The sequence below is a fragment of the Malaya genurostris genome, chromosome 3 (genome assembly GCF_030247185.1).
Source record: "Malaya genurostris strain Urasoe2022 chromosome 3, Malgen_1.1, whole genome shotgun sequence".
Lineage (NCBI taxonomy): Eukaryota > Metazoa > Arthropoda > Insecta > Diptera > Culicidae > Malaya > Malaya genurostris.
Window position 1 is genome coordinate 2,353,036 of NC_080572.1, and position 13,010 is coordinate 2,366,045.

At 36.0% G+C, this 13,010-nt stretch overlaps 1 protein-coding gene across 5 annotated transcripts in view; it reads right to left on the bottom strand.

Moving 5' to 3' along the window:
• Window positions 1-13,010, bottom strand: part of LOC131439215 (putative polypeptide N-acetylgalactosaminyltransferase 9) — a 103,919-nt gene that overhangs the window by 56,061 nt on the left and 34,848 nt on the right. For 4 of the 5 annotated variants that reach the window (XM_058609971.1, XM_058609974.1, XM_058609970.1 and 1 more), the window contains one exon: window positions 2,885-2,954. The gene's annotated coding sequence lies outside the window, so the exon portion shown is untranslated. Of the gene's footprint in view, window positions 1-2,884; window positions 2,955-5,650; window positions 5,786-13,010 lie in introns of those variants that run through there. The other variant, XM_058609973.1, reaches the window with a different exon arrangement.

Sequence of the window (13,010 nt, forward strand, 5' to 3'; positions counted from 1 at the left end):
ACATACCACAATCCCTGCTTCATCAGTCCGGTGAAGATCTCAAATATTTTGATGTAAAAAAAATCTGTTATGTAATGTAAATGATATGGTTTATAAGAAATAAAACTTGTATGGTTAAATTAAAAAGTAAAGTTAGTTTTATCATAATACAAATTCGATCATAGATAAATTGAACCAAATTTTTTCTTGATATAAACGTATAGCAGGATTTAATCAACGTAGACATGGTTGATAACATCAACTCAACTTTGGTTGACATATAATAAATAGTTAGTTTATTTCATCAATAAAATCATCCGAAACAAATACTTTGTTCATTTGACTAGACCAAAATTTTGGTTCAAATCAAACAGAGAAAAGTGTGTATGTTGAAGGAAAAAATTAGTTCAAAACAATTATATTCTAGCTAGAAAGCATCATGAATCAAATTTGAAAATCTACTAACAGTTTTGTTATTTTAAACATGCTCCATTTCTCAGCGTGTAAAGTTGAACTTGTGATCTTGAACCAGGCTTATCCTCATTAGATTCTTCTGGCATTAAAAGTCACTCCACTCCACTCCACTTACTGAATCATCTTTTTCTAGAAATTAGTTCACAGTATTCTGATAGAGTTATTATTATTTTATTTTCATGAATAAGCTTCATGGTTTTGCCTTTCTCATATTGAAAGGCTATGCAATCGCTGTGAAAACCGACATTACAACCGAGGCCCGGATGTGATCGACTGTCGTATACCATTCGACTCAGTTCGTCGAGATCACAAAATGTCTGTTCCAAAAAAAATGACCCTGATCCGTCTTCCAGTTCCGGTACACCCAAACCTCCATTTACGTAATAATCGGGACTACGTAAATCGAATTATGACGTAAAAAAAGTTTACGTTATTTGGAATTTTCAAAGTAAAAAAAGTTTACGTTATTTGGAATTTTCAACGTAAAAAAAAATGTTTTTTATTATGTATATGAATTATTAAATATGTATAATGTATTGGATAGGTATAGAACGAAAATTATGAGTATTTACAAGAAAAGGATGTTCTAAGCAGCATCAATTTCCAAGATGGCGACTTCCGGTTTATTGATATGCCTTGAGAATCCTTATAATATGGACATATTTTTTAATAAATTTTGTTCATGATAAATTTCCAACTAAAATAATGAAAAAATATATGTCATATAATTCAAAAGTTTTGTTTTGATTTTGTTTGGCAAAAATTTCCCAATAATAAAAATTCTCTGTATTTGTACCAAATTTCTTGAGATTCTTTGAACGGATATAAAATTTTGTTCATCAATACATTGTTTCTGGTTGTAATTCCAATATTTTGGAGTAGAAAATGTACATGTCATCGCTTTAATTTTTGAGTTAAATACAAACATGTGACAAAAAATGAAAAATTCATATATATATTTATAAATTTATCGATTTTTTAAGGTTTTCTTTTGATAGTGCAAGAAAGGTAGTTGGGCGAAAATTGTAGCTGGTATCACTAGCAATCGAATGATGTGTAAAAATATGTAGGTCATCGCTTTGAATTTCGAGATATTTACGATCATTGTAAAAAATCTCACCTTTTCTTAGATCATCTATCTACAGTTTTCATTATAACTTTAGGTAGGCAACCCGATTTTCGGTTTTTTTTCAGTGCATTTTATTTCTGGAAATAGTACCTTTCCAATGGTGAATAAATTTTGAAGATCGGTTGGCTAACAACAAAGTTATGACTCGGTGAAGTTGAAGTGTTCAATATTTTCTAAGCGACGTTTATGCCAAAGGAAAGAAAATAGGAAAGCAGATAGGGCATAGGGGAAAAATCAAATTTTCATTGGTTTTCCTTTACCAATCGTCTACAATAAAGTTTTAGAATCAATCTACGAACTTTACAAAATTCGAGGGTGTAAAATTTATTGAGATTCGTTCAAAAACAGCTGAGCTATGACAGCTCGAATTTACCATTCCAACTTTTTTTGAGGTTTGGTATTTGGAGTGTTAAGTAAGACGTATTCACGCCAAAAAAATGATTTTACTTTCGATTTCGAATAAATACACTAATAGTAGGACACAACTCACTATTCAAATATTCAAATTAAACCTTGTCCAGCTTACCCAAAATAAAATATTTATACGACTTTCGCAAGCATCTCGTCCAACGAATCAACCAATCAACATCGTACTACTGATCTAAATAAACAAATATACTTTCCCTACGAAATGAAATTTCATGGTATGCAAATATAACTCTCATTCTCGACTCTACCGCCCGAAATAGGTAAATAAGAAAACATGAAATCCCTCTTGCTCATTACCGAACCGTAGACAACCGATCTCCGCTAGCCGTTGAACGATAAAATGCCAATATCTATCTGAGCGACATCGGAGACCGTACCGAACTTATCGTACTTTAGCTTGCGGCTGAGCAACAAACCACCGGAGAAGGTACTGTTTATTGCGATTTAGGTCGAAAGCCATTTTCCCAGAAACCGCAACATCATCATCGCAGTAGCCGCTGCTGCCGTTCGCAGTGAGTTGTTGTTGCTGCTGGCTGTTCCAATAATGCCAACTACGATGTTGTGTGTATTATTTTATAAACTAAAAAGGCTGCCCCGGCAACTGGTTTACTAGTTGGGTCGGTAAAGCTAACTGCCGGAAAAGGGAAGCTGATGCATCTTAGAGAGCTAGAAAAGCCTAAAGCAATCGTGTCATTATTTTTTTCCATTGCGAACGACCGACTCACATGGTGGTGTCTGTACTGTCACCCAAAGTCCGATTGAATTTTCACTTTTCCATTTTTTATAGACCACTTTCTCCCACTACCAGCAGGTTTTGAACCGTTTTGTATGTGCCCGATAAAATCCGCGCTTCTATCGCTTTGTAAGACTTACCTTAATTGATGTTTCTTGTTTGCAATAGGCCTTTGCTGTTTGTTGATGATTGCACTACGCGTACGTCTGTCTGCAAAAACAAACATAAACGAAGGAAAACTTCTCAGTAAATTGCGTATAAAAAATTCATTAAATTTATCTTACAGTTAGATTAGATTGAATGATGTACTTAAATACCACTTGGACAAAAACACCAACACGTAATAGTTTGAACTAAACTTGGTAATTTTCATCAAAAACGAATTACCAAACGCCTATGACACAAATGCGGTGCTTTTTTACCACTAGTCAACCGCCGAACATGGCCTGCTGCGGCAGCAACACATAACAAGCCAATTGGGAAAGTATTTATACACAAAGATTTTATCACTTTACTCGCTGTGCTTATTCCATAGCGAAGATTTTTTCGGAACTTGAAATTCAATTTCACGTTGAGTAAACGTTAATCGAAAGCTTTTCCGTTCAGGTCAATTTAAGCTGATCAATGTGTTGCTGTTTGAGTTACTTTATTACTTATTCGTAACCATAGTAACCGATACTGATGTTCGTTAGAGTTGAAAAAGGTGCAGTACTTTGTACACCATGAATTTTGAGACTGATAAAAATGTTCCTGTCAACATGGTTTTAGTTTTCCGAGTCCTGAGAGGAACAAGCAATAAATATTCATTGTGGAAATCATGCCGGAATTAAACCGTCCCATAAATATTGCTCCACTTTTCATCCACTGGCAGTGAGAGCTGTTAAACCTCGACCCGGAAAACAACGTGAACGGAAACTTTCAATGTGCAATACTGAAGAGCAAACAAGCTCACACAGAAACAATACCGAAGCTCGATATCAAACGACCAACACAAAAAATTCCAAAGCTAAAAATATTCGGTCGCACAAAAACTGCCCCCTTAGTATGGCATGCTTGGATGACGATCGAAACGGGACTTGCATCTCCAAATGTTCATAAATAAATAGTTAAAAACCCAGCAATCCAAGACGACCGAATAGCATGTAGCAAACATCAAAATAAACCGTGGACAGTGGCACATGTGATCCAGAGCGAAAACCCTGAAATTTTCGAATATCACGTCACGCAACATGACCGGCCAGACGGGTAAATTTGGGACGATTTCCTTTTCACTTCGAGAAGAAGCCGTGCTTTCAAACCGGATAAGAACGGGGAAATAATCATTCAAGTGTTGACAATTATCTAATCAAAAGAAATATTTCCTAGAACACTAATTTATAAAAGTTCCACACCTGTAGTCACCTGCTGCTTTAAAGTATTTATAGCCCCGCAGAAAACCAGTAACGATTCCGGACTGATGTTCTTATGAAGTGTAGATTTTTTTTTCGCTCTCCCAACTAAAAATTTCCAATGTAGTTAAGTTGTGTGTGTTGCAATATTTTTTCTTCCAAATGAAGGTTCGATTTGATTGGGTTGAAGCAACCAACAAACTGGCCACGATGAATAATGATGAATAATTGAACCTCTCCGCTACACACGGTAGTAGGCTGCGTCACTGACGGGATTGACAGCGTCTACCCGATTACGATAGTGCGAAACTTGGATAAGATTTTCAATTACCTGCAGCAATCGGCCCGTTAGAAAATTACTCTGCATGCCGCAAGTGGTGTTGAAAAATTCCCCCAAAATGGCAAACGCCGCAAAACGAAACATAAGCATAACAAACAGACAAAGCGGAACCCGATTTTCGATTTTACGATAATGGGCGAAGATACGGTGCAAAGTGTGAAAATAGTTTGAAAAAACTCGAGCATAACGTTAGAACCGAGGCGCTTTCAACTGGCAGGAAATTTAAAATTGATTAGGCATGGGTGGTACCCATCCAAGGGTGCTCTGAATTTCACGTTTCAATTAAAATTTTTAGTGTGAGAACAGCCGGCTGCATCCGCACTGAACCAAAAGTGATTGAGTTTCGTAAAATTCTCATGCGCCATGACTGCGACACGCTGAAATATTTTAATTTTTTTTCGGAAGTGAACGCGTAGTTTTTGTTTGTCTGACAGGTGTCACATCTTTCCGAAATCAATAATGTAAATAAGATCCCAAATAACAACGGATGAGTTCGAAAAGAACGGTTTTTTTTCCTTCAACCATTTATTCCAGCTATTCCAATATAAAAGATGCTTGATAAACTGGAACTCTTATGAAGTTGAAAGAGTGAAAGCTGCGAACGAAAAATTCTAATAAGCAGAAGAAAACTGTTTGGGAAGAAGCAGCATATGTTCAAGTTTTCAAATACGGTTTAAAACTTTCTGCTATTAAGTCAATAAGAATTTTTGATGAATTGGCGAGAGTATCTTAAATACTATATGCTTTAACAATTGAGAAGTTGGCGTCGAAGAAGTTTTGTATAGTTTCAACTTGTTTCCCTTGTTCAGAAGGTCACGAATTTCACGTTCAATGGAGAAGTCGTACATACCAAGTTATTTGCTTTCAAAGCCATTTTACTACATTGATGTCAATGTTTTCACGAAAACATCCAGCAAAATCTATCATCTAATTACACATTTCTGCGATGATTGCTGATTTGGAACAGTCATTTATCGCCTGACATCAGCACAGAATGCTAATTCTAGCACACACTTTCGCAGCCTCGAGGTACCTAAGTTCGTGAGTTGCTTCTCCGTGGCGAGAGCTAGATAATTATCCGGCACGCATCGTAAACCTTTCAACAACAACTCGCATACTTGTCAACCAAGTTGACTGTTGGAACACAACAATTATGTTTATCAACCGTCTACACTTACTTCGGCTCACGTTAGCATCAAGTCATAGCCCATCTTGAACAGCAGCACGTTGTCTAAGGCGAAACCGAACCATTCGCTGTAGAATGACCAAACCTTGTGGCATTGATGAGCACCGGATGCGATTTAACTATCCGTTTTTCGTGTCCAATTTGCAATCATTCATCCGCCTTCCTCCGAGTTTCGATGTTCCGTCATACAAGTTCTTGCATCGTCGCAGAATCAGGGAATGCAGTCAGGCGACCTGAAAAACTTTTAACCATCTGGGTAATGCAGCAACCGGTAGCGAACGGCCGCAGTATGCCATGAAAACTTGTTGCCATGAACTTTTTCGATACCGTAGAGAACAGAACGGAACCAGCACAGAGCCAACATCACAAGACTTGATTAACTGCAACAACAATCCAGCCCGAGATTGAAACAAATAATTTTTCATCAACTGTTGGAGTTAGTCGGGACGTAATTGAATTTCGCTGATGGTACGTAGCAAGCGGCGAAAGGTAATTGACAAAACATGGTTGCACAAGCTCTTGCCGTCGGTAACTTAATGAGTTTTCCTGCATCCGGCTGTTGCTAATTTCTGATTTTATTATCGTCGGAACTTCCCTGACAATGATTGCATTTTGATTCCGCATCTAACCGTTGATAAAATTTGGTTGTTCTAGATCGAAGCACCGCATGTACAATGTGGAGCAAAACTGCAGTTTATTAATATTTGAAACAAATTATGCATAAAATTTGAGCTGACAGACGACTGAATTTGGAAAAATATTTACAAGGAATTTTACAAAGCATGTTTAATTATAATGCACGATTCGGATCCAGAGTAACATTTTATTCGAAACTCAATTCCTATATCATTCCTATTCCTATTCTTATTCCTATTCCTATTCCTATTCCTATTCCTATTCCTATTCCTATTCCTATTCCTATTCCTATTCCTATTCCTATTTCTATTCTTATTCCTATTCCTATTCCTATTCCTAATCCTATTCCTATTCCTATTCCTATTTCTATTTCTATTCCTATTCTTATTCTATTCTTATTCCTATTCCTATTCCTATTCCTAACAATTCATATTCCAAATCCTATTCCTATTCATCTATTCCTATTCCTATTCCTATTCCTATTCCTATTCCTATTCTAAACCTATCCTATCCTATTCCTATTCCTATTCCTATTCCTATTCCAATTCCAAATCAATCCTATTCCTATCCTATTCCTATTCCTATTCCTATTCCTATTCCTATTCCTATTCCTATTCCTATTCCTATTCCTATTCCTATTCCTATTCCTATTCCTATTCCTATTCCTATTCCTATTCCTATTCCTATTCCTATTCCTATTCCTATTCCTATTCCTATTCCTATTCCTATTCCTATTCCTATTCCTATTCCTATTCCTATTCCTATTCCTATTCCTATTCCTATTCCTATTCCTATTCCTATTCCTATTCCTATTCCTATTCCTATTCCTATTCCTATTCCTATTCCTATTCCTATTCCTATTCCTATTCCTATTCCTATTCCTATTCCTATTCCTATTCCTATTCCTATTCCTATTCCTATTCCTATTCCTATTCCTATTCCTATTCCTATTCCTATTCCTATTCCTATTCCTATTCCTATTCCTATTCCTATTCCTATTCCTATTCCTATTCCTATTCCTATTCCTATTCCTATTCCTATTCCTATTCCTATTCCTATTCCTATTCCTATTCCTATTCCTATTCCTATTCCTATTCCTATTCCTATTCCTATTCCTATTCCTATTCCTATTCCTATTCCTATTCCTATTCCTATTCCTATTCCTATTCCTATTCCTATTCCTATTCCTATTCCTATTCCTATTCTATTCCTATTCCTATTCCTATTCCTATTCCTATTCCTATTCCTATTCCTATTCCTATTCCTATTCCTATTCCTATTCCTATTCCTATTCCTATTCCTATTCCTATTCCTATTCCTATTCCTATTCCTATTCCTATTCCTATTCCTATTCCTATTCCTATTCCTATTCCTATTCCTATTCCTATTCCTATTCCTATTCCTATTCCTATTCCTATTCCTATTCCTATTCCTATTCCTATTCCTATTCCTATTCCTATTCCTATTCCTATTCCTATTCCTATTCCTATTCCTATTCCTATTCCTATTCCTATTCCTATTCCTATTCCTATTCCTATTCCTATTCCTATTCCTATTCCTATTCCTATTCCTATTCCTATTCCTATTCCTATTCCTATTCCTATTCCTATTCCTATTCCTATTCCTATTCCTATTCCTATTCCTATTCCTATTCCTATTCCTATTCCTATTCCTATTCCTATTCCTATTCCTATTCCTATTCCTATTCCTATTCCTATTCCTATTCCTATTCCTATTCCTATTCCTATTCCTATTCCTATTCCTATTCCTATTCCTATTCCTATTCCTATTCCTATTCCTATTCCTATTCCTATTCCTATTCCTATTCCTATTCCTATTCCTATTCCTATTCCTATTCCTATTCCTATTCCTATTCCTATTCCTATTCCTATTCCTATTCCTATTCCTATTCCTATTCCTATTCCTATTCCTATTCCTATTCCTATTCCTATTCCTATTCCTATTCCTATTCCTATTCCTATTCCTATTCCTATTCCTATTCCTATTCCTATTCCTATTCCTATTCCTATTCCTATTCCTATTCCTATTCCTATTCCTATTCCTATTCCTATTCCTATTCCTATTCCTATTCCTATTCCTATTCCTATTCCTATTCCTATTCCTATTCCTATTCCTATTCCTATTCCTATTCCTATTCCTATTCCTATTCCTATTCCTATTCCTATTCCTATTCCTATTCCTATTCCTATTCCTATTCCTATTCCTATTCCTATTCCTATTCCTATCCGTCCATTTTGCTAGTGGATGGCTGATCCGATTTCGTCCATCTAACATTCAAATAAAAGATCTTAAGGTCCCATAAAAACTGCTTACTTCCTAATCAGATCCGTAAAAATTTAAAATATGTTTATCGGGCTCACATATCTTGAGAGTCGACGACCAAATAAACTTATTTCAGTTTTACCGGTATTCGGTTTTCGATCCCGGAAGGTACCCAAAAATTTTATGTGGAATGCACTACGATTTCTCTAAGACGGCGACACTGATTTTCAAACATTTCGAATCTAATTGAATGGTTAACAATCCATTAGACGAATTTAACTGACTTTGGTTACACCGATTTCCGAAAGTATCGGGAATAGAGACGCTAAAAGAAGGCCAAAATGAATTTAATAAATAAAAATTCATTCCGACTTCCAACTTTGAAATTACAGGGTAATGAGTTTTCAAAATTTAAACCGTCATAGGAAATGACATTACCAAAAAATCTTCAAAGTTGGGCTCAAAACTATATCAGTTTAGGGTAACAGAGGTATTTTGGCCACTTCATATATTTTGGCCCACCTAACAAACTACACCCAAACCTCCATTTACGTAACTTATATATGTATGTATGTATGCATGCTTACACACTCACTCGTTTGCGTATATGTGTAAATATTTATACATATAAATGATCGCTTTTACTTCACCAATATTTATATGTATTGAGAAATACAAATATTTGCACACATGCGTACGTATATTAATACATATATACATATATAAGTTACGTAAATGGAGGTTTGGGTGTATATGGATTCAATCGATCTTAGGTAACCCATGTTGCATCAGTTTGAAGCTAATCACATTAAATTACCTATTGCGAAAGGATTTTTCAAAGATATTAAAACATTTGGTGGATATTTTTACAAAGTGGGCCAAAATAAAATCGATCCTAAAGCGGGCCAAAATACCTCTGTTACCCTATTCGTGATACTAATTCATAGACATACTATTTTTGGTTATGCTGGTCTCTGAATAGCGTTTCTAGAAGTGCCATAATGACAAAAACTTTAAAGAGGAACTCACGTCTGCATCCAATGGAATGCTTAATCTATTGTCACACGTTGATATTGAAAGGAATAATTTCAAGATTTCATATAATTTCTATCTTCGATTCGTTCTAATTACAATTAATATAAAACGACAATCATTAAAAAAATTTAATTAAAACTAAACACCACGAAGTATATTCACGCGAAAAAACACATTCTGATTAATGAAAAAAAGATATCATATCACGTTCTAAAATCATTCAATTATGAGCAAGTATAATTTCCATTTACGACTTAACTATGGTATGCAAACTCAGTTGCATAATTTAGTTTAAAAATCCATGTCTAGAACATAACATCGGAGAAACTGAACGATCTTTATTAACTGTATTCCTTGTAATCATCCGGTCATGCCCCTGACATTACCCACCCATCATTTTTCTTTGTCATTCCTCTTAACATATTTCTTAAGGCAATTTACATAAGTTTTTCTTTGCTGTAGCATCACTTTTCATAACCTATTTCGAGTTTGTTTTTATCAGTAAACTGAAGTCTTTTTTTATGCGAGTTTACGTACCGCTTAAAAAACCGCATAACTCTGAAACTTTGCATACAAAAATCCGCATAACTCTGAAAATTCGCATAAAAAGAAAACCCGCATAACTCTGAAAATTCGTATAAAAAAGTCGCATAAAAAAAGATCTCAGTGTATATCATTTTTATTAAAATTTTGCTATTGGATGAACTAATGGACGCAGTAGGAGTCAGAACTAAGACTCAAAAGGCTCAAATTCCTCTTAACATATTTTTCATACGATTGTAGTTTTTTCACTTCTGAAGTGTTTAAAACTGCACTTTCCAACTTCCGTTCCTATCTAATTACCCTGGTGGCGAACAGCGTTTTCCATGGAAACAATACTGACTATGCCTACTATAAGAGACCCTCTGACACACAATGACTGCGCACCGTAACTCATCTCGTGCACTCGAAACGTCTAAAGCTCGTACGTTCCGCTCGTAAAAACAATTCACTAACGGAAAACTGCAGAAGAATACCGGTTATCTTCAGTTCGTCAATTGGTGAACACATCGGTTGTCCAAAAAAGCTAGTAGCTAGTGGTTTCAGCAGGTCAGTCTCATTTTAAGGTTTTCCATTTTCCATTGGTCGGTTAAACGAACCATAACCATACTGGATATGTTTTTTAGCGCATCTGTGGTGTGCAGACCATGGTATGCTTCGAGAAAAGATTATAATTATACGAGTTCAAATAAAATAGTCTGCTTTGTAGCACTCTATGCAACATCAAAATGTCTAGTTCATTTTAAGATTAGTCAACCTCATGAGCCTGAACGATGGTTGGTCGATTGATCGCATCCTGTAAGCAGAAGAACTGACCGGTTTGTTGCAGTTTCTCTAACAGCATTACACAAAATCAATTTCGAAAGTCTTCTCCAAACAACGAACAACGTTTGCAGGAGGATGCAAGATGATGGAATGTTTTTTCTAGTGTACCAGTCAATACTTGAAAGAAGACGCTGCCGCCGCAATCGATAACTGTACGTCGAGAGTCGGGAGAGTTAATGTGCGCAATTGAAAAAAAACAATCGACTATTGTTGCTCAACAACTAGCCACGGATCCGACTGTGAGTAATTGTCTCGAGAACCCTTGATTGCTAGAGGCAAACCACTACTTCCTTTGGTGATTCAAATTGCAACCCAAAAAAAAGCTGGCCACTCGGAAAAAAACTGCTTCAAGTTCTTTTACTGTGTAATTGCCTAATTTCCTCTCGAAAATTGCACATCAAAACAGTCCGGTTTTGAAGGGTTCGAATTTGACTTTCTTGGTTGGCTTTGCAACTCAGTGTGTGTGTTTAGTTATAAAATAATAGTTTCCGAAACGAATTGCACGATCGCCTAGATTTACCTAATCGAGTATTCGCTACGGAACAAAGTGCCGAAGAAGTTTTCTCTACGATTTGCAATCGATGAAGAATGTCGGGGAGACTCTCCTCGATGATGATCAAACAAGTAGACATTTGCATTGCCCTTCATTGCCAGTGTCTTGATTTAGCAGCACTTCCCAGTACTGCGTACAAGAACCAGAGGATGATGGCGGCGACACGGATAGTGACGTGTAGGTGCACGGGCAGTACTTGAATTTAACAGTTACCTCAGCAATCCGGTAGAACCACTTTCAAAACAGGCAAGGAAGGAAACATGCGCTTTACAGCCTGCTATGCGATCGACATCACACTACCACACAATCGCACAAAGTTCAAGATCTCTGCTGCTGCTGCTGCCGCCGCCTCGTACCCGCAACGCCTTCAACCGCACCGCTGAAACACTTGGATCGTGCTTCAGTGTGTTGTAACTAGCAATAGCACTAAAATTCAGAATAAGGAAGAATTGAATTGCGATTCGAAAATGATCAAACTTGGTTAGAAATAAAGTAAACGTAAAGTTCCTGTTGTCACGGCGAAGGAGTTTCGCTCAAAATTATTTAATCATATTTAAATTGATGTTTTAATATAATTACGAGGTGTTTATTGAAATTATTATTGGATTCTAGCATGCAAACTAATTACCTTCCAATTATCAAACGAAGAAGGCTATACAGGCACCATTTCCCAACACAAAAATAGCCAAATCAATTTAGCTCTGCAAACTGAGCTCTCGAATGCCAATGCATTCAGCTTGTTTAGGAAGACACTTTCGAACAACAAGCAAAAACAATAAGCACAGCTCCATGGTAACAACTCAATCGCAGTAATTCAACTCGGCTGCTTTACAAGCACCAAAAACTGTAAAACTAGAGCGCATACGAAAAATTTAAGCAACCTAACTCACATTGAAATTGGCAAAACATTCGAATCCCCATATTGTGACGGCATATTTTAAACAAACCACATTGCCAATATGATGATCAAACCATTCATGAGTGTCCACTCAAACACATTGGAAACAACGAACCGAAAAGATTTCAGCAACACCAACAGCAAAAATAAAAACAATAAACACGCAAATACTGCAAAAGTAAACAATAGGAAACCTGGGTAAAGGTTTATGATTTTGTTGCACACCTCCGCGATGGGTTCCAAACGTTTGCCATCTTCATTCAGGTAGCGTAGAACATTTTTCCGTTTTCTTTGTTTTCACCTTCTCCATAGACTAAATACTCTATGAAAACTCGGTAGGCAACGACAGTTTGATATCTTTTTTTTGATTTATTGAAAGGTGTTCAACGCATATTGGTTATCTGCACCTATTGTCTATGATGAATTATATTACAAGTGTGCTATACTCTATTACATTGAGTTATTTAGTAATAATTATTTTCATAGAAATAATCATAGAAACTTAAATTCCAACATTCATAGCTCTTTATATAATCCAGTTTCTTTCAAAAATTTCAAAAAGTCTTCATGATTTCCGTCCTT